The sequence below is a fragment of the Ambystoma mexicanum genome, chromosome 7q, assembly GCF_040938575.1.
Source record: "Ambystoma mexicanum isolate Mex_15411 chromosome 7q, UKY_AmexF1_1, whole genome shotgun sequence".
Taxonomy (NCBI): Eukaryota; Metazoa; Chordata; class Amphibia; order Caudata; family Ambystomatidae; genus Ambystoma; species Ambystoma mexicanum.
In genome coordinates, this window is record NC_090941.1 from 449,895,395 (window position 1) to 449,922,727 (window position 27,333).

A 27,333-nucleotide genomic window follows, 5' to 3' on the forward strand; every position below is an offset into this window, starting at 1 on the left:
AAAAATACCTTCAAATTCAAATTAGCGAGTTGAACAGTAACTCATCGCACTACAGTGGATATAATGTGTCATGCCATCGAGGTCTACAATGTAACTGATTTATATATGTCGGCATCATTAATTGCAGTAGTCTTTGCCACTTATTTCATTTTTTTTCCTTTTGCAGCTGTAAAGGACACTCTGCACACATGTTGAGGATTATCTCAAAACAGGTCAATAGTATAGACATTGTGTTAGTAGATGAACAAGTTGAAGAAGATGAAACAACAGAAGGTAAAATACAACAAAACATAATGCTGATCGAATATTAATTAAAAAGATATACAGGTTAATTAATTATTAGCATGCATACAATAATGGGAAAACAATTGGTTGAAAAATAATTCACTAATAAGTATGAATATAGCACAAAGGGCCATATGAGACCTGGAGATCCTGAGAATGACAAGCAGGAAAACAACAAAGAGAGAGCACGAAAGGGGGGATCTGTGGGATCTGTCAGTATTTTATATTTCTCTTAGGACCTTGGCATACATAAGCCAAAGCGAGAGTAACGCTTCATTCATAACTGGGGAAATGACACAGCTGAAGTTGTGAAAGATCTTGATTGGCTGGCACACATTAAGGAGCCCACCAGGCTGTGTTACCATGATGGATAGTCTCTGTTTGGGGTGCTGACAGACCCATTCAGGCTTTAGAGGTCATCATTGAAGGCACAGCTTCCGTGCCTGGGCTCGAATGATGGCCATGTGGGTGCTGGTCACAAGAGCTGATCCTGTTATTTATGATGGAAGATATGTTACTAGTCAATATTTGATCACATGTCTAGGCCAAGCTGAACTGTACATGATGCTGTAAAGCCATGCCACTCAAGGACAAAGTATGCTCTGTTAGGAAATCCATTGTTAATGTCATCGACTGAATGGCACATACTGTATGAACCCCATTGCGCAAAACCCTATAAAAACCCTGTGGTTCTTGATCTCGGAGGCCTCATTTTCAGGAATAGGATACTCTGCTTGTCAATCTCTGCACAGCTCTATCAAAATATACCTTACTCTACTGTGCTATCTGGGCTGCCTGTTGGATTTACTGGTGAAGTTCCAGAGTACCATAAATTCCACTTCAGTTAATAAATCTGCAACCAACATTTATAATCTCATGAAGGATTGGGCACTTGATTTCTTTGGGATTTCAGATACATGGTCTTGTGGCAACGTTACAACTTTACTACTTCCATCAGGATACAAAATCCATCTCAGAAATAGATTCAATAAGTCAGAATGTGGGGTGGCACTGATCTCACCTCTGTATGTTTCAATCACCATGATATCCTCTCATCCATTCAAGTCCTTTGAATGCCTGGTGAGTGAATAGGGTTTTAGCCCTAATACATCTCTTCACATTGTCACCATTTATAGACCTCCTGGTGGTGTACCCATCCTTTTTGGTGAACGGTCTGACCTCATGGGCAACTTACATACCGCATCAAGTAGAATCCTCACTGTGGAACATTTTAATATGTTGATAGGTGCAGATCACACCTAGGCTGCATGTTACCACCATTCACTTTGCAAAGGCTGTGTCTGGCTCAGCTATCTCTTTTTTTTTAATTACATCTTGTCCAGCTTACATATATGTATTGATTTATTTTATTGTGTATAGTACACATAAGAACCTTTACCAATATCAGTATTGTCTAATATATAAATACAAATACACACATGCATATTTTATATCATTGTACAAACATTTAATTGTACAAACATTTAATTTCATATATACAATACGTTACAGTCCCTTTCATAGTTGTTTGTATAAACTAATACTCCAATCCCCATGTTATGTGTCTCTAAAGTTCAAAGTCATATTAATTAAGCAATATGCACCGAGCAGCGGGGGCATTACCGAGTCAGTTAATGCCCCCGGGGCCCATAGTTATGCCGTGCTGTGAAGGGCATATTGCTATTAGTACCCCGGCCCGCAAGATCTGTGAGACCGGCATTTTTTTCTGTCCTGAAACGCTGCAGTATTTTGGAACCGAAAAGAAAAAAAAAGACTTAGAAAATGGCCACCGGGGAAGGGAAACGGAGTCCGTTTTCCCTTTCCATGGCAGCCATCAGGAGCAGACGCGCTGGGAACACTTTTGTTCCCAGCGCGTCCGCTCCCGTAAAAATAAAGAGAAGAAGGTAAGTGGGGTTGGAAGGGCGGAAGGGAGTGAGGGAGAGAGGGGAAAAAAACGGAGAAAAAAAAACGTACCTGGGTCCCCGGCGGGGGACGATGGAAGCCTCGAGCCGTGTGGACGCTCGTCTCCACACATCTGGAGGCTGCATCATTCCCCACCATGGACAAAGCAGGCTGAAGGTAAGTGGGCTTGGGAGAGTGGAAAAAAAGAACATACCTGAATCCCCGGCAGTGGATGAAGGTGGCCTCCAGCCGTTTGGAGGCTCGGAGCATGGATTGCCCCGCTTTGAGCCTCCTCATTGGCTGAGGGGCTGACACGTCCCCGCCGGGGACAAAGGCGTGATATCCGAGGGATTCCCCTACGGGTAATGCCCCGGCGAGGGCCAATCAGAATGGTTCTTTCATTCTGATTCTCCCTCGCCGGGTATTAATACGTATTAATTGGATCCACATATTTTTGAAGAGCTTTACAGACCCTGTACAGCACCAAATGCACTGTCATGGATTCCGTATTTAAACAATATTTCCAAAACTTGTGAAATTTAATGGTGTTATAATCGTACACAAGACATATCAAGGTGTCACACAGAAAAAGTTCTTGCCCCGACCGAAATCAAAGGTAGTACACTCGACTGGGTGGCCGAGTTGAATTGTAATATCTCCATTACCAACATTGCCCCGCAGTCCTGGATTGACCACCCCCTAATCAGTTTTTCCTCCACACTTGAACCACACTGTTCTAAAGCCATTGCCATGGCACCCCCACTCCCAACCAGAAGTAAGAGGGATATTACAGAAGAAAAATTACTGCCTCACCTACTCCCATCCATCAATGCCCTCGCCAGCAACGCAGACCGAACCTTCTGGTGGAGGTTTTTAACAACTCTATGACAAATGTCTGTGACACCATCGCACCCATTAAACTCTGCAAAAGTAAGCAGAAAGTTCACCTTAACGCCCGGTTTACACCAAACCTTTAAGAACTAAGACTCCAAAAATGAAAACTGCAAGCCACGTAGCATCACTCTCCCACGGATGAGAACAAAGCTAAGCTAGCTAACTTTGCTAACATGTATAAAAAAGAAATAATCCTTACAAAAAAAACACGTTCAATGACAGAATTTCAAAGGCTAATTCCAATACTAAGGAATTATTCACCATCCTCTGGGAAATGGAAGCACCTATCCCCACCAAAGATAATGTCCCCAAACACAAGCATTGGTGTACAGACATCCAAAACACCCTGTCAAATAAAATTGCATCCCTCCAACTGAAAATAGCCACAAAAAATCCCTACTGCTCCAGACTGATCCGCAACCTGCCTCTTCTTCCACACCGGATAGATTCATCACTCCCTTTAGTTTCAACGAAATCCCCATCTTAGAGACCGTGAAAATAATATTATCCTTAAAGCCATCAAATTGCCATGGTGACAACTGCCGAGCACAAATTATAAAGCATGCAGCCAGAGATTTAGCACCATTAATCTCAAAACGTATTAACGCTTCCTTCAAAACCAACACAGTGCCTAACAAACTTAAAGAATCATGGGTTCTCCCACTGTTAAAAAAGCAAACTCTAGACCCTTCCTTCTCGACTAATTACAGAGCCATCACCACAGTCCTCTTCCTCCTCAAATTAATTGATAGAGTAGCTTACCTTCAAATCCAGGATTACCTTCAAGCAAACCAACTATTAGTATCCCGCCAGTCTGGTTTTCGGCCCCAACACGGCATCGAAACGGCATTAATCGACCTTAAGACCCAAATTGACAATGGGAAGACAGCTATGCTACTCCTCCTTGAAATATTGGCAGCCTTCGACCTGGTGGATCACGCAGTCGTATGAAAACACCTGGAATGGGCTGCCAATTTTTCAAGTGATGCTATAATCTGGGTCCAGTCCTTTCTAGCAAACCGCACAATGATAGTCTTCTCCCCCTCAGCCTCTGCAGACCCCATCCAAATCTCCTGCGGCGTGCCTCAGGGTTCCTGTGTCTCACCCACTGTGTATAATATCTTTACCAAGCCGCTCTTCGACAAGTCAGATAGACTGGGTGTCACCTACACAAACTATGCAGATGACACCCAGATCCTTATTCCCCTTTTGGGCAACTTTGTCAAGGCCATGGATTTGGTAAACAAGATATACCTCCTCATTCAGGCTTGGATGGCATCTCAAGGCCTCTGCCTGAATGACAATAAAAGTGAGATCTTGATCCTGGGCACAGAGTCTAACCTAACCAAACTCATTCCCAGCTATGCCTCCTTTAATATTGACGTCAATACAATTAAGGTGATGCCTGTCGTAAAAACACTAGGTTTTTACCTGCACTCCACCTTAACACTCAAGAAACAGGTCAATTCCTTAGCATCCTCGACTGTTGATACTTGTAAAGTTATTACAGCTTGTCCCCCATTCCTTTCCGAAACTAGCTGCATCACACTGGCTAACGCCTTAATAATTTCCAAATTGGACTATTGTAACGCCCTATACTTAGGCGCCAACAAATACATTCTGGACAAAATTCAAAGACTACAAAATAATGCCCTAAGAGCAGCCTTTAATATACCCAACAGAGAACACATCTCTACATTTAGAAGAAATGTCCACTGGCTAAAAATAAATGGCAAGATTCTTCTTAAAACTGCATCCATCATCTCCAAGTGTATGAAGAATATAGCTCCCCATACCTTGCAGAAAGAATAAACAAGAGAACATCCACACGCCCAACGAGATGTGCTAATGCCCACCTTCTTGAGATTCCGAGATTCTAACGCCCCAAAGCAGGCGGTTCCAGCTTCCCAGTCAAAGCTGCCATATCTTAGAATGCCCTTCCCTTAGCCTTGAGAACTGAACAACCCTACCGTAAATTCAGACGCAATATGATAAATTGGCTATGCACAAATGACCACTAACATCTTCCTACCCAAGACTTACATCTGTCTCATTGCAAACTACGAAATCAACATACATACATGTCCTACCACCTCATCACTGTATCCACCTTTTTTCTATTGTAACCTACGCTCTGTGACCCCCAGCACCTCTGCACCTCTGTAGCCTGAACGTGGTGACTGCTTTGCTATCATTGTTGTAAGCATCATTGTATCTTTGTAACCAAGCTTGAAGTATACTTATCTATGTTGCGCCCAGTTACCTAAGGGTTCGGAGCACATTATCAAATAAATAAACAAACTAACAAACAAGGTTGTCATATACAGCGCACCCAAACAAGGGCATTCGGTTAGAACATGCTTTACAGTCTCACAATTTGATGGAATCCTACATATCCTGCAATATCTGGCTTCATGTAATATATTCCATTTTGCTCCGCAAACCGCGTGGACATGTAGATGGGTGGTATGCATTTTTAGGCGAAAGCTACACACCGCCCGGTCAGGGCACAATAGAAGATGCTGCTGTGGTCTCATATAACTATAGACCACCTAAAACACATGGATGCATCGATGCAGCTTTGCTAGATGTTCATAATTACCTTGCCAATCCAATTTAATCAGCCTACGGAAAACTGCGCCTTTCAGTGTATGGAAATCAGAACAGTACCCAAGATCAGGAAACCATTCTATTCAGGCACATAGATCTCTAAAACATGTCACATAAGGCCCCAGCATGGCCTTATCCGACTCAAGACTATAACTGTTGCCATGTTTTCCCAATAAAGGGCAAAGAGGAGACGTTATTGCTTTCAAGAACAGCACGCCTCTACGTTTCAAGAGCTCAATTCTCAATGAAGTTAACCCTAATTCAAGGCAAGCATATTCAATCAAGGCAGACCGAGGTAGCCCCAACATGTTTCGCCAGAAAAAGGCTTCCTGCACATCCAACCATTTCAGGTCCTTTAGCACCAAAGCCTCCAGACCATACAAAAGTGCCGGACAAAACCACTGCTTGTATAGCGCCAACACTCCCCTTGATGAAAACCCTGCATATTCGGTAGTGAATTTACTTACTAGGTGAGTCATTTGTTTGGCTTTCCTCACTTTAATTTTGACTATTGCAGTATACCCATGGCAAGACGACATTTCGAGCCCCAAATACTTGTACAAGAGAGTGTAGTTGATTACTCCCAGGCTGCTATTTAGCGTATCTCTATTTACCTTTTTAGCAGAAATCAACAAAACTTTGGTTTTATTTTAATTAACCGATAGGATGTTTCCGTTTGTATACCAGCCCAGCTCGTTCAACATGGCCTTCATCTCAGACAAAATCTGATCAAATATTACAAGCTCGTCCGCGTAAAGCATTGGTGAGACCGGGCACTTTCCGATTTTCGGGGGACATTTTGCACTCAGTCATCCCAGTATATCAGAAATGTAAATATTAAAAAGCAGAGGGGCAAGCATGCAACCCTGCTTTACCTCGCTGCTTACTCTCATTTCTTTAAACAACACGCCGCCGTCTCCCAGTCGAATCTGCTCAGTAGTCTCAGAATGTAGTGCTATAATTATCTCCAGTAACCAACCAGGGCAACCCCACTGTCTCTTTTTTTCCCATAAAATGATCTGGTTCACTTAGTCAAAAGCAGAGCGGAAGTCAACAAATCTAATATATATGGATTGACCATCGTGCTGTTTAGCCTGAGAGATTATTGTGTCCAATAATCAGATATTAGGCATCGTACTGGACCCCGGACGGAATCCTGTTTGAAATGGGTGATGAATATTATTACCACTAACCCAAGTCTGCAGATGTTCCAGCACATAAGTTGCAAACACTTTACCAGATATATCCAGTATGGATAGCAATATATAGTTATCTGGAAGTAGTCAGTCTCTAGTCTTGAATACAGGGACCAACATCTCTTCCAGGAGATCGGTATCACCCGGGCCCTGCACACTTTCTGAAACAAGATGCATAATTTCCCTGTCCAAAGGATAGGGGCCCCCTTCAAAACTGCAGCCGACAACCCATTCAGTCCCGGTGCCCTAGAAGTTTTCAATTTCTTTCTATGGGCATTCAGATTATCATTAGTAAACACGATGGACCAAACATGATCATTAGGTGCCATAGCTTCCGCTACATCATCCAGATGGAACATCCTTTCCTCAATATGAGTGACCCATAAACCTTCCGTAATGGGATTTAGTATGCAAATAACAAGGGGGGGGGGTCCTGGGAGTCTCTCTGCCAGACATTAGTCTTGGTTACTAGAACCTTACCCAGAGTCTTAAGCTCACTATCTTTCACAGAGGAGAAATATCCAAAACATATCCGTCTTTGTTGTGCGCGGGGCCAGACCAGCACCGAAATGCTAGGCAATTCTCCTCTGAACAAGAGTACCAACATCAACCCCAGACACGTGTATTGGTCTGGTTGGACCTCATCAGTAGGGTGGTGCTGTGCCTCTCTAAGATTAGTGAGCAAGTGGTCCACATCTGGATTCCCCTAGTAACTGCAATGCCAGTAGTTAAGATTCATTCTAAACTTCCCAGCCATCACCTCTTTGTTTTTGCTATGGGATTTAGTATGGGCAGAAAAGGTGCACCCCTAGATAGTGTCAGTACCTACCACATACTAATGTTTCTGCTCTTTAGGACTTCAACCATAAGCTGCTGATTTGCCGTTACAATGTCAAGTCGTCTCCTAGCGAGCCAATTTCTATATTTATGTTTTAGTCTACTCGATTCTTTCTGCAATGCATACATAGAATTAGAAAACTTTTTAAGATCTTGCAAATTTTTCCTTAACAGTTGCTTGGATTTGTTGATTTCAGCTTTTTTTAGCTAAAACAATAATGGATTTCCCCTCACATAGCCGCCCCTGCTCGCGAGACTAAACAACCATTGTTCTATTTCATCTGCAGACTGGCCATACCATCCGGACTTAGCCTCATCCAATTCAAATCTGAGAATGGTGCATGCTTTTTGAATATTGCATTCAGACCAAGCCAACCTATTTCCCACAAGAGTCGGTATAAGGTCAACTGGTCCTCCTAGTACTAATACCTGTGTTTCGGGGTACCACCTTAAACTCAACGCTGCATGGTCGCTCGTGGGCCTATTACAGATTTCCAGAGTAATCACACTTTCAGTCAGTATGCTATTGCAGCAGAGATAGTCCAAAGTAGCTCTCTTTGCTCCTGAGAACCAGGTGGGCTTCCCTGGGATGTCACCACTTGATCTCCAATTTAAAATCACCAACTCTCGATCATTCAGAAGGCGCAACCATCTCGTACCCTTCGCATTTGTTTCTTTAGTACAATTATGCTGTCTGAAGCAATATACCAATGCTTGGCCTTGCTCTGATGCTCACCGCATCTAGCATTTAGGCTGCCACCTAGCACAATACCATCTTCAGTGGGAACCTTTACCCAATTGGCTATCAGCACGTCTAAGTGAGCAAATATGTCAGCCATCCCATACCCCCTATGAGGGTCATAGATATTGATCACCAACACCCGTTTTACTTTAGTTGCTGTCTCCTGTAATACTTTGACAGCTAAAACAGTGCCATTTGGATTGTGGGGGAGCACCACACTGGACTTTAGCCCTTGTTTTAATAAACCTGCATATGGTCTCCCCTTAGCTCCTTTGTTAGCCATGACCTGATGTAATACAAAGCCGTCAATAAAGAAAGAAATGTGCCCTTAATCAAGTTTTCTGGAGCATAAACACTGAATGACGATCAAACACTCCAAGGAGGGACCCTTCTGTACAAAGTGGGAGTGGCCTCTGGTGTTCCATGAGGCCAACATGAATTCTCCTTTTACCTTCCATTCACACCTAAGTAACATGCCTCTTAGCCACTGCCAACCCTGCACATTGTCTAAACCTTCCTGAGCAGAAGCATCCTTGGCTTCTGCCATAGGCGCATTACTTTGCACAATATTTTTATACACATTGCAGCATACTGCAGCATCAGAGGTTGAACAAGCTTTGTTCAATTTATAGCTCAAATATTCAAGAGATTCGAACTGCGCTCTTACCAACGATGCTGTCATTGGTAAACAACAAGGTTCCCATGAGGTACCGCCCACCCTATGTTTTAATGGTTCTATGAACTCAGTCACATAAAGTTAAGATATGCAAGGTGGGAATTTTGCTACATTCTTTCAATAATTCACTTGCGTTAACATGACTTTTCCACCAGTAATCATGTTCTTCCCTGTTGTGAATGCTCATATATCCAGGGTTGGAGTATTTAAACAGCTTGTTTGTACTGGAACCACTGCTGCCTCCCGGCAAGTAGACCCCTGGCTTGCAGTTCCAAACTCCTTTCCCCCACTCAGATTTTCAGAATCCAAGAGATTACTTCACCCAAAATAACTGGGAGCACTTTCAAGCCTGGGAGCAATGCTGGGCAATCTGCTATAACAGCCTTGTTATCCTTTAAAAGGCAACTAGACAGAGTACCCACAATTAGTTGTTGCCTTTTCTTTTGGCGAGCTGCTGGTTTCCTAGCTTGCTTGATCTTTTTCTTCGGTTAAGCACTTGGCAATCATTTTTTTGTAAAATCTTTTTCATTAGTTTATATAACATACAACAATTATTAACATTGCTGCGCCAATTAAGAAATCTCAGAAGGCACCCCTCCCTCCCAACTCTCCCAAGACCACTCCTCTCTGTATTCAGTTCAGCCTACACCGGAAGGTCATCATGTGCCGCCTGTGTCGTCGTTGGAGGTTACTTCCTCTCTTGGATGGACTAGTGTCACCCTGAGCGCCACCCATTTTTGTAGGTCTTCACTAGTGTCCAGTTTCTGTTCTCGTTGCGCGTTCTCCCAGGCTCTTGTTTCTACAGCCAACCATTTTCGGATATCCTCCCACCACGATGCTACGCTGGGGATTTTGGGGCTTTTCCACCCCATAGCGATGCGTCTTTTCGCTAGTATGTACATCAAGCCCTTAAGCTTATTCAGAGGTTTGTTCTTCTTGTTTTTTTTGTATCTGCCCAGGGACACGCCTTTGGCGACTGTACGTCCAAGGTGATGTCTGCACTGGACACCTTTGCCCCGATTTGTGTCCAGAAGTATTGTACTGTCTGACAACCCCAAAACATGTGGGTCATCCCCGCATGGGGTACGTTGCATTTGGGGCATTCTGTAATTCTCACCCCCTTAAATTTGGAGATGACTTTGGATGTGAGGTATGCTCTATTGATGATGTATAACTGTATAAATTGCAATTGTGCGTTTCTGGATACTTTTTTATGATAGTGCGTTATGGACTCCCATTCCTCATCTTCGAATTGTAGGCCTAGCTCTTGTTCCCATTTCACTTTGCACTTGAGGTCTTGCTTGGTTGTGCAGTCAAGCAAAGTCTCGTAGAGCCTTGAGGTTTCATGCACTGTGGCAATCATAGAGTTCAAAGGCTGATTTGAATCATCACAGGCAGCAACCCCGGTGCTGTTTTTCCGTGCAGCAGCCCTTTTTTGTTTTTCTCTCCACCAGATGTTTTTGTGGGCTAAATAACAAAAGGGTGATTGCAACAATGTGTCCAGTTTGTCTCCACCCTCAATGGCGTCCTCATATGGAATTGAAATTGGTATAGCGTCTTCTTCTTCTTCCACTAGACTGACTAAAGTGGTAAGCAGGCTTTTCGCTAGGGATGAAGCATCATTTGCCGCAAGACATGAATGTAATTTCAATATGTGCTCTGATTGTTTTTGCACCTCTAGATGAATACGCCCACACAGTTTTAAAGGAATCTTCACGACAATCATGTCTTTGACCATCAAATTGTTAAGATTTGTCAGATGTGTAGGTTCCCCCATTTTCATGGGAAGACCGCCCTAGATTTCAATTTGCCTCCATCTCAGGAATTGTTTGATGGAATTAAACAATTTAGAGGATGCAGATAGGCGCTGAGAAGTGGATACTGTTTTCAGTGGGCTTTGTTTCACAACAGGCTCCTCCTCAGCTAGGTTCAAATGTATGGACGGCACCGAGTCAATAATATCAGATGCACGTGCAATATTACACATCAACTAGCACAAATGCAGCAAATAATTTCCAAATGTAGAGTTTGAGTCCCCAGACAGTGAGAGCCCACCTCCAGGGCTATTTGATTTCTCTGGTAATTTTGTCATCACCGAAGTACCAAGAGCTGGTTTAGAACTTTGAGGTTTGAAATGCATAGTAATCTGGCCAGCCACAGGAGACAACCTCACCGTTAGATTTCCTTGCTCTTCACACTGTGATTTGCCTGTAGCGTCTCCTGCCATCAGCACAGAGGGGTCACAATTCATTGCCCTTCTGTACCCCTTTGATTTCCCATAGGGCTTGATCTTTTGAAGGTCATACCTTCGTTGTTTGTATGGAGCTTTGCCAGGCATAATTAATGGCGACCGTGCGAATCAAGCACAGTTTCAACAATGTTCGAACAGGTTATAGTTACGAATATTACATACTCCCAAACCTTGCCTCACCTTTAGGCAAAAAGTGTGTTTCCAAATCTCAATCCCATGGATCCAAGGAGACACAGAGAACACAGCAAACACACTCTACCACACTCTGTGATGCTCCGCGTCTGGCTATGGTTTTTAAGGAATGTCTGGAAACAGCAATGTAGAGAGCATAGACAGGCTCTCATGCAGGCACAGGCAACAGGAAAACGCACTCCACCACGCTTCACAGCTGACATATAGTGATGTCTAGAACCCTTGACCTTTTGGCCCCAATCCTCACAAAATAGAAAATACAACTTCATTTAAAAAGGATAACTGATTTGACACAGTGATAGCAATTATTATTATTATTATTATTATTATTATTATTATTATTATTATTATTTATTTTTATTTTTATTTTTATTATTTGTATTTATCGAGTGTGGATGTAGATTTGGGAAGCAACAGAGTGCTTTACAATCATATGGGGAAGTAAATTAGGAGTGAAGCAGAGACACATGGGCGTGGGAAGCTAACAACAGGGCAATGGAGGGTAGGACATCTGTCAACAATGTATCTACAAGCAACTAGGTGAGGAAATAGTGGAGAAAACATGACCCAGTCTTAGGTAGGGTGTGACGTGGAAGACGTGTAGACCTATGTGTTAGGGACAAGCCATTCCTTGAAGAGGAGAGTCATGAGCTGCTTCCTCAACTGTAGAAGCAAAGGGATGAATCTGATGTTGATGGGTGGCGGTTCTAGAGTCTTGAGGTATAGACAGAGAAGGCCTGTCTTCTAGTTTTTTATTTCCTGCACAAGCTTAATTTAAGTATACACGTCTTTACCTGTGGTGGATCGTAGACCGCCAGAGATGCTGAGTTTCTTTGTGAGGTAGTTTGGGGAATTCAGGGTGACAGCCTTATAAATTACATTTCTAATATATGCTAGCAGCCATTACAGCTCAACAATGTGAAGAGGCACCCATCGCTTCTCACTGCAAGTGGAGGCCCCTGTGCTAACCTGTGGGGCGTGTGCCCACTTGCAGTCTGCCAGGACCTAACCAACCAAGGAGGTTGACCTGGGTGTGTGGCCCCCACCAAGACCCGGTGGGGCGTGTGCCCGCCCGGAGGCCTCCCCCCGCTCACCGGGCCCGACTGGGGGGCTGCCCCAACTTCAATCAGTACCAGAACCCACGCTACGGAGACCCACAACAACTCGACCCCTGACCAGTGCAGCATAACCTCAGGGGCCCGCTGGTCCGAGACCCACCAAGCAGCGGGGGAACAGTAGGCACCCTAACCCCGAAGGGAGATTCCACGATCACGCCACCCAGGAGACTGGTGCTCACCTCTGGCGCCCTCCGTACCATCGCACCCCCGGCCCACCCTGAACTCACAGACTGTCCGCGACCCAGGTGAGAGGCCCCCGTCCTCAGTTGGCGGGGCGAGTGCCCGCCTGGAGGGCTGCCCCCGCTCCCCCGGCGGGGGACAACCCATTAACTACAAACTCCACTAGTGCGTCGCACTACAGACTGATCCCGGGGTGGCACGGCACCCCCCCAGGGCCCCCGGGACTGCGGCGGAGCTCACGGCAAGGGATCAACGACACCCCATGAGCTGGAAGAAGGCGCTACAATCGTTTTGCTTCCAAGAAACAGCAAACACGACCGAGGCCCCCGCTGTCTCCGGAGCCATGGCCCACACGGAATCCGCAGGCCAACCCGCAATGACGATGGAAAAGGGCTTCGCCTCCATCCTTCAGGAGATCAGAGAAATGAGATCCGACATCGCCCAGAAGTTCGACAAACTGGACCAAAGGTAGACAAAATTGAGGATAGAGTCCTACAAGTGGAAAACTATCAATCATCCTCTACATCTCAGGAAATCCAATTTGGCACGCGGCTGGCGGCCTTGGAGAAGAGGGACGAAGAGAGAGCCAGGATTATGGACGACTACGAAAACAGTTAAAGGCGGAACAACCTAAGGTTCTTTGGGACCCCGGAGGGCGAGACGGAGAGAGAGCTGACTCAAGCGGTGAGAGACATCATCACCCTCCTGTTTGCCGAAGAAATGATGACAGAACTCAAGTTTCACCGGGTGCACAGGGCTGGGGGAAGAGCGGGGGGCCCCAGAACGGTCCTGGCTCGCTTCCAATATTACACAGAGAAAGCCAAAGTTCAGAAGGCTGCGAGGAAAGCGGGGGAGATAACCTACAATGGCACACGGATCCCCATTTTTCAAGATCTCTCAGCCTACACCCTAGCCAAACGGAGGATGTGCCGCCCTCTGACTCAACAACTGAAAGAGAAGGGTGTCCGGTACAGATGGGGATATCCCTTCTCCCTGTCCTTTGAATATTCAGGCCAACGCTGGTAACTGAAGAAGACATCAAGAGCGCTATTCAAGACTACGTGGGTGAGCCCGCCCCCCGGAGGGAACCAGTGGGCCCGGAGGCGCTCAGGGGGAGCACCGCTGGGCAGCCCAACCCCAGGAGGAGAAAAACCGGCACGAGGAAGTTCAAGAAATTGAACACGCCACCAACATCAAAGGAGGAAGACCGGGCCGACTCGGAGGGGTGACACCAGCAACCCCTCGGAGATCATTGGGTCTAGATAACAGGAAGACATTGGAGATGCCCGGTTTGCTGCTCCCCCTTGAACTGCAAGTATAAGGGGGCTTAGGGGGGATCACTATGCTGGGTACCGAGCGATGCATCAACCAAGGCCCGGGAGAGTTTCTAAACTGAGAGGGTCAGGGGAGTGACGAGATGAGGTAAGGGGGGGGCTCACGTTAGAGAGCTTGGGACAGGATACCCGGCCGAGAGGAACCAGCTGGTGGTCCAGCCAACAATCCAGTAATGGAAGAACTACATGGCTGGACGCCGGGGAGGGGCGTGGGGGTTTGTTTACAAGTTGGGGGTTTGAGGGCGGGGAATGCGTGGGGGGGAATGTTGGTGAATTGCTTCAAAGAGGTCCAAACAAGAAATCACAGTAAGCAGGGAGGGAGCGTCTATGCGACACCGGTGACCAAGGGGAAAGGCGACAATGACCATGGCTGACGGCCGACCGGCCCTAGAGGTGGGAACCCTGAATGTGCGGGGCTTGAACACCCCCACGAAAAGATCCCTAATCAGTAGGGAGTTTAAGAGGGCTAACCTGGTCCTACTCTTCGTACAGGAAACTCACTGAGCGAGGGGGAGGGAGCCCAGGCTGCGGGGTGCCGGAATTGAGGAGACATTCTATGCATCCCACAAGAGAAAGAAAAGAGGGGTCGCAATTCTGATCGCTATGGGGATGGGTTTCAAGAAAGACTCCATCCTAAGGGACCCCGAAGGCCGCTACCTCTTCGTACGAGGCTCCCTACAGGGATCGCCCATTACCCTGGGGGTCGTATATGCCCCCAATGAAGGCCAGGCCCAATTCTGGGAGGGAGTGGGGGAAAAGCTGAAAACCTTCGTCCAAGGCCCATTGGTGGTGGGAGGCGACTTCAATATGGTCCTTGACCCATCCAGAGATAGACAACGGGTGGGTGCACCAAATCCCAGACCAGCAGGTGACGCCACGTCACGCTGCTTCCAAAGGGTGAATGACGACCTGAACTTGGTGGACACGTTACCCACCCCCCGAGCGGGGATCCCCGCTTTCTCATACTACTCCTCCATCCGTAAAGCCTTCTCCAGAATAGATTATATCCTTGCGGACAAGGTACTTCGACCACACATAGCGGGTTACAGAATAGACCCCGTCCCATGGTCAGACCACGACTTGGTTAGGGTCACATTGGCAGGGGACTGGTGCAGAGAAAGGAGGGGACGCTGGAGATGTAACAACGCCATTTTGAGAGACGAGGTCCATGCCCAGACTATTCTGGAGGCCATCACAGAGTTCTTCGAGCTCAACGACAACGGGGAGGTGGGCACACACACTCTCTGGGACGCCTTCAAGGCGACACTAAGAGGGGCGCTCATAAAAATTGGTTCCCGACAGATGAGGGAAAGGGAAACCCAGGAGAGGATACTGAGGGAAAAAATAGCGTGCCTCCAACCGAGGGGCTCCCCGGCCCAGACCCTAGGGCGAGACCACGTGGCCTCCCTGGAGGACTACAGGCTCCAATTGAAAGACCTACTCCTCCATAAAATGGAGAAAAACCTCCAAATGGTCAAACAGAAATACTATGAGAAGGGGGACAGAGCGGATAGGATCCTGGCCTGGAAGATGAGGGAGGTCCAGAGGAGCAGAATGGTGAAGGGAGTGAGGGACAGCGAGGGTACATTGGGCTATGGCATCCCCCACAAGGGCGAAGCCTTCCGTAAATACTATGAGACACTATATGCCTCCGAATATGACAGCGGCGATGCCCATATCGAGGAGTTTCTCGACTCCATACAGATACCCTCCCTCTCACGGGATCAGGCAGAGGGGCTGGAAGGCCGGGTGACCGAGGAGGAGGTGGAGAAGGCGATCAGCGGGATGAAGGTGGGGACTTCCCCGGGGGAAGATGGCGTCTCGGTGTATTTCTATAAGAGGTTCCGATCCACCCTGTCGCCATACTTGGCAAAAGTTTTGAACTCAGTATTGGAGGGGGGAACTCTCCCCGACTCCATGATGGGAGCCATTATAGTGGTCCTTCCCAAGGAAGGTAAAGACCCGAGGGATTGCTCGTCCTACCGACCCATATCATTGCTTAACATCGACATCAAATTCTTGGCCAAGGTGGTGGGTAGGCGGATCGAGGGGATAATGCAGAAGCTAGTCCACAGGGACCAGGTGGGTTTCATTAGGGGCAGACAGGGATCGGATAATATCCGCAAAGCGATAGTCTTGATTCACTTTGCCCAAAACTCAAATCTCGAGGCATGCATCCTGTCCCTGGACTCGGAAAAAGCGTTCGACAGAGAAGAATGGAGATACATGACCCTCCTCCTCCAACGAATGGGCTTTGGGATTCACATCCTGAGCTGGGTTGCCGCCCTCTATAGAGCCCCCACTGCTAGGGTCCAGGTGAATGGAGTGCTGTCGGAATCCTTCCCTCTTACCCGAGGGACTAGACAGGGCTGCCCTCTTTCCCCCCTTCTGTATATCCTCATGATGGAGGCTTTGGCCATAGCGATTAGGTCCCACCCAGACATCAGAGGTATTACAAGGGGAGAGGTGGAATTCAAGCTGTCCCTGTTTGCGGATGATATCCTAGCATACCTAGTGGACCCGGGCGCTTTGATCCCTCCCCTCTTGTCCCTGGTTAGCTCCTTCGGGAGGTTCTTGGGCCTGAAAATAAACACCACCAAATCTGTCCTCCTTCGGATGCACCTGGCGGACACGGTACTGGACCCCCTGACTAGGTTTTATGGGATAGCGGTGGGTAAGAACACCATAAAGTACCTGGGGGTTCTCCTCACTAGGGACTTAACAAAACTAGGGTCTGCCAACTACGAGCCCATGTTCACCGAGATCGCCACTGACTTGAGGAGATGGGGAGGAATGATCCTCTCATGGTACGGTCGGATGACGGCAGTCAAAATTAACATACTGCCTCGGCTCTTATACCTCTTCACAGCCCTCCTTACCCGGGTACCCGCTCAAACATTTATAGACCTACACAAGGGGGTCCGGGACTTCATATGGCAGGGGAAAACCCCACGGATTGGCAGGGCCACCTTGACGCTCCCGAGAGAGGAGAGGGGTTTCGGGTTCCCAGATTTTCAATTGTATTACCACGCAGCACAACTGCGGGTCCTCCTAGAACACATGAAGGAAGGCTTACGGACATATTGGTCATACCTAGAGGACATAGACGTCCACCCCCTAAAAGACTGTGACCTCTTGTGGGCCCCTCGCAAGTCTATCCCGAAACAAGTACTGTCCCACTCGACCCTGGGTGTCCTCTGGGACATTTGGAGGGACCGCCCCCGGACAGCACACCTTTCCTCGTGGCCGTCCCCCATGTCCTCCTTGTGGGGGCCCCCCCTGAAAGTGGGCGGCAGAGGGTTTAGACATTCCAAGAGTTGGTCTGATGCGGGACTGGAATGGGCGGGCCAGCTGTTCAGGGAAGGAGAATTCTTGAGTTATGAGGAGCTCCGGGAGGGACTGGGAGGTGGGACCCTATCCATTTTCGAATACCTCCGTCTCAAGGGCATCCTCAATGACCCTGCTTGGGGCCCTAACCTGCAGAGACAACTAACTCCCTTCGAGAAATTCCTCGAGTCAGCAACCTCTAGAAAGGGTGCAGTCTCCAGTTTGTACACTATCCTGAACACCAATGACCTCCAGGCTAGGCGAGGTTTCTGTGTTTTTTGGAATGATCTGGCGGGGGAGGAGATATCAGAGGAGGGCTGGGCTCGCATATTCAGGATATCGTTTCATGGCAATCTCTTCACCTCGGACATGGAACACAACTTTAAAATCCTGCAGGGGTGGCAATAGGGACCCGGCTAAACTCTCGAAAATGTTCACTGGGGTATCACCCAAATGCCCGAGGGGCTGTGGTCAGAGAGGAACTAGAGGTCACATGTGGTGGCTATGCCCGAAGGTACATACCTATTGGGAATCGGTGAGAGATTGGATAGCGGAGGTCACGGAAGACCCTCTGCCCCTCAACCCGCTGACCATGTTGCTGGGCCACCCCCCGGAGGAAGCGGAAATACATCGGTACCCAAGGATGTGGGAAACTATGTTGAGAGCAGGCAGAGTGGCCCTAGCCCAGAGGTGGAAGAGCCTGGAAACACCTTCCAAAGAAGACTGGACCAAAAAACTTAAGAACATGTTCCTGATGGACAAACTGACTGCCTTGGTGAACAAGGACTCATGCTCATTCCTTGCGGAATGGTATGGGGTCCAGCAGACATGGGGATGGGATGTCCACTAGCTCCGAAATCGTGCCCCCGGATGGTCAGGGCGTGACCACCGCTATGAAGGACAATACCCAAATGAGGGGTCCCCTCGACCTGGGGCGATATCGGCTTCAAGCCAGTAACTGAATGGGTCACATGTTGCGGCGCTTCAAAAACCCAGGAAAAGATGTGAAAGTTTGGTCTCTTTACTGTTGTTAAGTTTGGATCGGTCTCGGAGGGGGGGAGGGAGTGAGATTTATGAAGGGGGGGATGGGGGCTTTAGTTAGGCCCTGTTTTCTGTTTCTATTTTTTGCAAAATGCTAATAAAACCAAAGTTAAAAAAAAAAACAATGTGAAGAGGAAAGCATGCTTGCATAACTGCATCATCGAGACACTCAACCTCACAGCAACAATTTGACACAATGGATACCCTTAAGCCTACTATAGATTCTCTGTCCCCTTTTCCTGCATATGCAGCAAAGCGTTTTGCTCAGGAGTTGACTCCTTTTGTAACCAAATTTGTCAACAAATCACTGACAAATGGGACTGTACCTTATAGCTTATCAAAATGTATGTTCGCCCCTCTGCTAAAAATTCCAACGATTGACCTTAAGTCTCTGCAGAATTATTGACCTATAGCAGGGCTTCCCTGGCCGGACAAAATCTGCTAAAAAGGTAGTTACAGGTCAACTGCAGAAATTTGTGGAATACAAACTGTTACTGGACAAGTTCCAATCATGTTTCAGACCTGGTTTTGGAACTGAGACCACCCTCTTATCTGTGCAGTTTACTTTACTTTACTTTACTTTACTTTACTTTACTTTATAGCATTTATATTGCGCAGCCAAAGACCCATGGGTGTGAGGGCGCGGACAAAGCCAGACATAACAAAGAACAGGCAGAAGGTATCCTGAGGTAAAAGAGTTGCTGAAGGGGGGATATCAGATGGATGCTTATTTAAAAATGAATGTTTTTAGACTCTTTTTGAAATTACTCAAGACTGAGACATTACTTAGGTGACTAGGCAAGGCATTGCAAAGTGCCGGGGCCGCAAACACAAAGGCACCCAATTGCGCTTTTTTGGTTTTAAATCTAGGCTGGTTAAGGAGATTAAGATTGTTAGATCGTACATTTCAGCGGCAGGGTTTTTTACTTATGTACCTTTGCAAATAAGTAGGCATCATTCCCTTGAGACATTTGAAGGTGATAACCAAAAGACTATAGGGTATCCGAGACTCCACTGGGAGCCAATGCAAGACTCGAATTGCCTCAGAGACATGGGCTCTATACTAGAGTCCCATTACGACACTGACCACGCCATTCTGGACCACCTGGAGACGATTGATGGTGGATTTACTGGTGCCTGCTAGCAGACTGCAACAGTAATCCACTTTGGCTCCCACAATGGCTCAGGGGATAGACTCGGCATTCCGCTGAGAGATGAACGGTCTCAAGTGTGCCAACAATTTGATATAGTAGGTGGCAGATCAAACTATACTGGCTACATAGGGTTTCATGTTTAGCGACTGATCCAAGCTCACACCCAAGATTTTTACTTTAAGGAGAGTGGGGATTTGGTTGTTCCCTAACTGGAAATGCTTATAGGCAGGATCGAATGATCCTACCACCATAAGGTCAGTCTCCCCGTGATTCAGTGCAAGATTATTTAACATCATCCATTGTTCGATAATTGAAAATATGTGATTGAGTTCCTTCTCGGCCCGGTCATGCTGACCAGTAAGAGGGATGACACATTGTGTGTCATCAGCATAATTAGAGAATAAAATACCCTCTTGAGCAAGATGGGCGAAGAAGGGAGCCATGAAAATATTGTAAATACAGGGAGATAAACTAGCTCCTTGGGGAACTCCAAAGAGCACCTGAATGGCCGGTGACTTTGCCTCATTGGCGCACACCCTGCTGACTCTGTTAGATAAAAATGAGAGCAGCCATTTGGTGGCAGCCTGGGAACAGTTGGCAACTGACATAAGACTGTCTGTCAAGATGGAATGGTTGACAAGGTCAAATGCCGCGGATTGGTCCAACGAGATTAGCAATGAAATCTGCTGGTTATCCAGTCTCTGGAGCAATTTAGATTTAAGGTCCAATAGAGAGGTCTCGGTGCCGAAGCCCTGTGTGACACCTGATTGAAAGGAATTGAGGATAGGGTAAGCATTGAGATGTTGAGCAATTTGAGTGTATGCAACCCGGTCCAATATTTTCAGCAGAAAGGGGGTGTTGTTTATCAGCCTATAATTGGTAGGGACCGTCTGATCCAGATTGGGTTTCTTTAAAAGGGGAGTACCCAGGCTTGCTTCATCTCATCTGGAACAATGCCATTGAGAAATGAAGAATTAACAAATTTACATATGGCTTGTATCAATATGGGTGGGCAAGTTTTAATAATAGTAGAGGCGCAGGGGTCCCCAGGGCAATTGGTAGCTTTCAGTTTGGCAATGATCGATGCCAATTCTTCCTCCGATATGGGAGTGAAATCAAAAATGGGAATATCTGGGCTCCTATTAAATGTGATGCTAGCTATATGGGAACCAAGGGTCACGTTGGCAGCCATGCCTTCTCGGATTCCAACCAGTTTACTAGCCATAGCGTTCTGGATATCAAGGCACCAATCATCATTTATGATGATTGTGGATGCTACAGGCTCTGGGATGACCTCTTGTTCTTTCAGAATTTTAAACAATTCCCTAGAATCAGATGATGCATGTAGGATTCTAGTGTCCAGATACGATTTCTTAGCTCCTGTAATGCCTGTTTTGTAAGCTTTGGATGCTGTTTTGTAATTATAAAGAGCTAATTGCGATTGATTGGCTTTCCATATGTAGAATAGCTTAAGGGATGCGGCTTTAAGGGTTTGCAGTTCAGGGGAGAACCATGAGTTAGTTCTTTTAGTTTCTACAGGTTTTTTGTTTTTATTTTTGAGCGGTGCAAGGGTGTTAACCACCAGGTTCAGAGTGGACTTGATTGACTTATTTAAAGTGCCTGTGTCATCGGTCTCCAAAGTTGACATGGCCTGTGATGTCAAGGCTTCTATTTTTTACAGCATCAAGAGTTTAGTGTTGCGATTTAAGATCGCTTCAGAATGGCTCAGCTGGGCTTTGGTGACATAAGGTACTGTGGTCGCGAAGTGCACAAAGGCATGATCTGACCAAGGACAGGGTTTCACCATCACATCATGACAAGGGCTATTGATAGCAGAAACGCAATCAAGGGTATGACCTAAGTTATGGGTGGGGGATTGAACCATTTGTATGAAGCCCAAATCAGAAAAGGATTGAGCTAGTTCAGCTGCAGTATAGTCGTCGGTGTGTCCTAGCCAGTAATTGAAGTCTCCCAGTACTATACAGCGAGCATTGGGTTTCAATAATGGGAGAAGATAACTGGAGAGTGCCAGGTAGAGGTTGCCTGAGCAAGAAGGTGGACGATAAATGAGGATGACATTAACAGTTGTTTTAGAGTTCATCCCGATTTATATGTGAAGGAATTATATTCCTTCCATAAGATGTCCCTTAATTTTCCAGGCTGATAAAGATTTCCTAAGAATATAGGTGACACCTCCCGCCCTCCCTGACTCTCTATCCTGTCTAAGCATGCAGTACCCATCAGGAATGGCTAGATGAAATGAGGGGCCTGCGGCAGCAGAGCCCCATGTTTCTGTAATCGCACAAACGTTGAATTTTTTTTTCTTTGATATAAGCGGATACTTCGCAGGATGACTTGTTAAAGGCTGCGGACGAAGGAGACTCTCCCTCTTGGTAATGTCGCACCTGTCTGCAGCCTTTGACACAGTGAACCAATACATCCTCCTTGTGCAAATGCAAGAGGTAAGATCAGTTTCTGATCATGCCATAGGCTGGTTTAGGTCATTTTGACAAAGCAACAACAGGCGAAATTAGGTGAGTTTATTTCAGATTTGATCAGGTTGAATAGTGGGGAGATGAGACGGCATTGAGGCGGAATAGTGGAAATGTGGTAAAGCAGCTCCCGCAACTTCTGCCCTGTCCTGCTCTGCATCTCGGAGGGCGCAGAGCGGTGCTGAGCAGTGTGATGCATGTCGGGTGCTGGGTGCACTTAGGTTGGCGAAAAGAAAGTAAGGACACGTAGCCCCACGCTGAAGCAGACCAATAGCAGTTAATACTGTGCCGTGAAAGATGATCAAATGATGGCCAACAAGAGGGATTTCAAGTACTACATTGCTTGTATTGCTCTGCCGTATAGTGCAGTATAGTGCTATAGTGATTCTAGATGCTGTCATATAACTCAGTGATTATACCCACACCCGGATTATACTGACTGGCGCAGAATAACCTCTAATTGTCTGTGTCTACGGGGACTCAAATTCTGAGACCTTTGGAAATAGAGTGAATTTCCTCATATATTACTGGGAAACGTTCTGATCTGACAAAAGCCTTACTATCCTGCTGGTGACTGCGAATACGTGCATCCTTGAACAAGCTTGAAAACGGCTTAGGCTCTTCAGGTGCATGTGACTTTTTTGGCGAGACTGCTTGTTACCTCAACCTGCGGGTGACTGCGGATAGATAGATTTATATATTCATCTTTGAAGAAGCTGGCTTTTTGGTCTCCATTTAAGCAGATTTCATGCATGTGCACTTGTTGTTTTGGAGCTGCAACTTGTATAATCACCCTGCAGTGAGTGTGCAGTGTGTGAAGCAGTGTGTGTCTGGTGTCCAGTGGCTCGGGGTGCAAGCTGAGAGGAGGCAGCAGAGCTCTCCTTTGGGGATCCTGCAAATAAATAAGGTGAGCGCCGCTTTGGCTCCAAAGAGTATAGATCGTATCCTCGCTTGTTACTCTGCCACATCTATCACTGCGACTGTGGAGCAATAATTGCTGAACTTTATACATTTACTCTGTGTACTGCTTGACTGCGACTGCAGGGCTAGACCCTTTGAGAAGTTGAGTGAACGCTCATTCCGCAGTAATCCAAATGCTGGTGAACTTGGGGGAGAAATTGTGGAACTCCTGATGAAACACCCATTGAACTGCTCGACTGCGGGGTAAGTCCTTTTGAGCAGTTGGGTAAATCCTCAGACTGTAGTCAAACAAACGGCTGTGCATGTGGGGGCACAAGTGTGGAACTTCTGCTTGACTACTCTGTGTTCTACTTGTCTGTTTTTTGTGGACAAGTACAAGTTATTCACCTTCGGAGCCAACGTCTATTGTATTTGCCCTTTAGCTCAAGTTGTTATTGGAACAACATATGGTGTTCAAGACCTATACACTAAAAACAAATATGCCCCCTACTTTAAGAACATCTAGCACGTCTCTCACTTTCAAGTCCACCCCATTACGTTGCTCATCGACGAGCGCCCCGAAGCGCAAGATGATGGACTCTTTGGCTGATGTTGGAGCAAAGAAACCCTGTGCTGGAGACATACGAGACTTTTATAAACCTATGTGTCTGTCCTCTCTTGATCCAAAAGTTGCCGCTGTGACGTGTATTACACCAACTGACGGTTCCCCTACAACAGTGTCCAACAGCATTTCAATTACTGACACACAATTATTGGAAGCAGAAGTATTGCCAGGTCTGCCAAGACAAAGTCACCTAGAAGCAGAGACCCTAGAGGAACCGCGAGTTAGAAACAAAGCAGCTGGTAACAGTCTCCCAGCTGTCACTCTAGTGCCGAACCTTGTTGGCGGATCAGATGCATCAGCACCCAATTGCGACACCAATGTTTTGAACACTATACCTGCTGTTCCTCCAGCCACATGTCCAGAACACTGCAGTGTATGCATTGGTGACATCTCCTTAATTGCATCTACTTCTTCAATAAGTGCTCATTATAACAGCCTATATCAATCTCCAAGTCTATTCAAAAATTCTAGCAAAACAGACAGTTTGCCGTTCGTGCCACCTCCTATGGTGGGGCAGATATCAAGGGGCGCAAGTGACCCAATCACTCTGAGTTGACTTTCTTCGAGACCTTCATCCTCAAATGTGTATGAAATAACTGTACAGGCTCTAAACATGACAATCAACACTTTAGTGAAAATGTTTGAGACATTAGACTATAAAATATCAGCTCAAGCAAAACAGATTGATCTAATTGTGAACTGGATGAATGTCAATGTCACATGAAAAGTGACTCACATAAGTAAAAACACATCAATGACATGTATCAAGGAACATGTAAAAGTTGACGGTGATCTTGCACAAATGTCTATTGGAGCTGTGTGGGGCAATGCGTCTGACAAGCCCAGGGATTGTGATAAATCGAAGGGTGATAGTTGTAATAATAACATGCCGGTGTCTGTTGATATAATGAATATGAATGTAAATAAGTCTGTCATTAACCTTGTAAGTCAACCTGAAACTTGTCCCTGCTCCCAAATTGTGTCAGCTGACAGTTCTGTGATCTGTCACAAATTTCACGACTGAATTAAGCAGCAAACCCAGAAGCTACATGTTGACACAGAAGGGCAGATAGACAATACCAAAAAGGTACTTTATAGGCTATTTCAAACCAAAACAGGTATGATGCACTGGAGTGGGATTCTAGGCCCAACAAAGAAAACGAAGAACCAAATGATTCCCCCTTCGCGTTCTCGAGCCAATCTCAATACCACAAGCGAACACTGGGCTGATATCAAAAACAAACGCTCGTCACAAAGTGCCCAGTTTGCCTGTTAATGAAACACATAATTTCTCACTGACGCTACAATTGAGGACTATCAACCATTAAATGAACTTATTTTGTCTATTTCTAATTCGAAATCCACCTCCATTGGCACTCCAGTTGCCACCGAACTAGCACTGTTGAGACTCCAGATGCTGCAAAAATAAGCCCTGTAGAGACTCTGATTGCTGCATTGTTTAGCACTGTTGAAGTGGCTAAGGTTGTGGAAGTAGGTACCATGGGGCTTCAAGCCGGCTGCACAGCATCTAACCTAATTCAGAAGCGTGTGCCTTTGCCAAGTCAGGAAGGTAGCAATAGCTTCGCGCTGACAGATATTCAGCAACAAATTGAATGTTCTATTCAGAAATACATTGATTTCCAACACACATATCTGAACATAGAGAACAAACAATCCGCAATATCTGTGTCAAGCCAAGAGCCATGTACACTGACCAAAACCATACCAACAACACATGGTGACACTGTAGGTGCTCTAGTTACCACAGCACCTGCGATAAATCAGGCTCCTTGTCCACTGGCCAAACGCACACCAACAACAAATATTGTCTCTTTAGGTGCGCCAGCGATCTCAGCTATCGCAAATGAGGCGCTTCACCTTTCTGCGGTGTACTATAATCAGGAAGTCGACACTCTGATCCCAATGTATGCAGTGTCCCATGATCAGGTTGCAAGAGAAGCACACAGTCCTGTGGCTGCCCCTCGTTTGCCACATGCTGAGCTATGTCAGGCAAATATGCCTGCAATAAGCAGAAGTGGGAATATTCCAAACTTTGAGGCGCCCTCTTCACAATGTCACACCTCCATGCAGGCTGATAGGGCCACAAAGTCCACAGTTCACTTCAGTCACCCTCATGTGGACCAGCACATTCCAAATTAAATTGCCAAAGCGGTCCAAACTTTCTTTGACCGCAATCAACCTCAGCTGAATCGTGTGACTCAGGTCCCTTTATTGGAAAAAAACAACTAACTAAACAAACCTTGAGCTCCAACTCTGCCTCCCAAAATGTCAGCTCTACTTCAAGAGGCCCTCAGACATCGAGAATAGGCACAAAACAAGCCAAAATTAATACTGCCAATAAAGAACATGCCAATTTCTATTGTCCAATTCTCAAGTGCCGTCCTGCAGCTTTCACTGCCTACACAATGAACAGAATGAGTATCCTAGCCATCTTTGATGAAATTAGTATGCTGAAAGGAATAACATCAGCGGACATTGATCAAGTCGATTTTGTTCAGAGCAATGACAATTCAATTGCAAGAATATGGTTGCAATCCCACTACATAAGAAATGCCTTATGGCGGGCAAGGATGGAGATTTTCGCTCTGGGGTTTGTCCTAGCAATCGATCCGTTTATATTGGATACTGAGGGTAATCTAATCTTTCCAAGTCATGCCATAGATTTTGAGAGAGTCACAACCTATAATAACATTTATAGAGTGAGCCACGTAAATAATGAAAAATCATTTTAGTATTCCCTTTCTGACAAGATCAACCACAATCGAAAATCATAACCAAGAATTGTAGCAAGTAAACATGAAATTCTAACGATTAGTTGGAACACATCTGGCAATTCACATCTCTTTGGTTAAAGTGCGGCCGTTCTTTCTAAGCATGATATAATCCTATTACTAGAGACTTGGCTAAAGGAAAAACCGGTTTGGGACGATCACTCAATTGTGTTTCTGGCATGTTAGTTGCAATTAAAATTAATCACAGGGATTGGCAAGTTGATTGGTGGGCTGCTCTAAATCCCTATTTACTACTCACCAAGCTCACCCTTCGGGGAGGAATAGTGGCTATTTTGAATATTTAACGTAACCCATTGGGTCTGTCGGACGATGATTTCTTCTGTGATTTGGAATCCCTACTAAATGAAGTTGCCGAATCCCCTGACATTACTAACAGCATTGTCATGGGTGACATAAACCTGCAAATCCTCCCAGAAAATAACTCAAAATTCAATCTGGTTTGCCGAAGATGGCTTCAGGTGGTCAAAAATAGAAGCTTACATATGTGTAATGGTGCTTTACTTGGAGACACAATACCACAAACTACATGACAGAGAGGAAGATGCACATCAATTCTTGATTATGCTTTTGTTGACATAAGCATGTTTGAGGTGGCTACAAGTTTTAGAGTTATACCCCAAGCTTTCAGCGACCACAACACGTTAATACTTGGGTGGTCGGTCAACTTGGGCTCCTCTAATAATGGTAAATTTAGCTTTCTCCGAAAGTGACGGTCAACAATGCTCGAACACGTTTAAGCTGGAACCCTCAATCTTTGGTGGCTT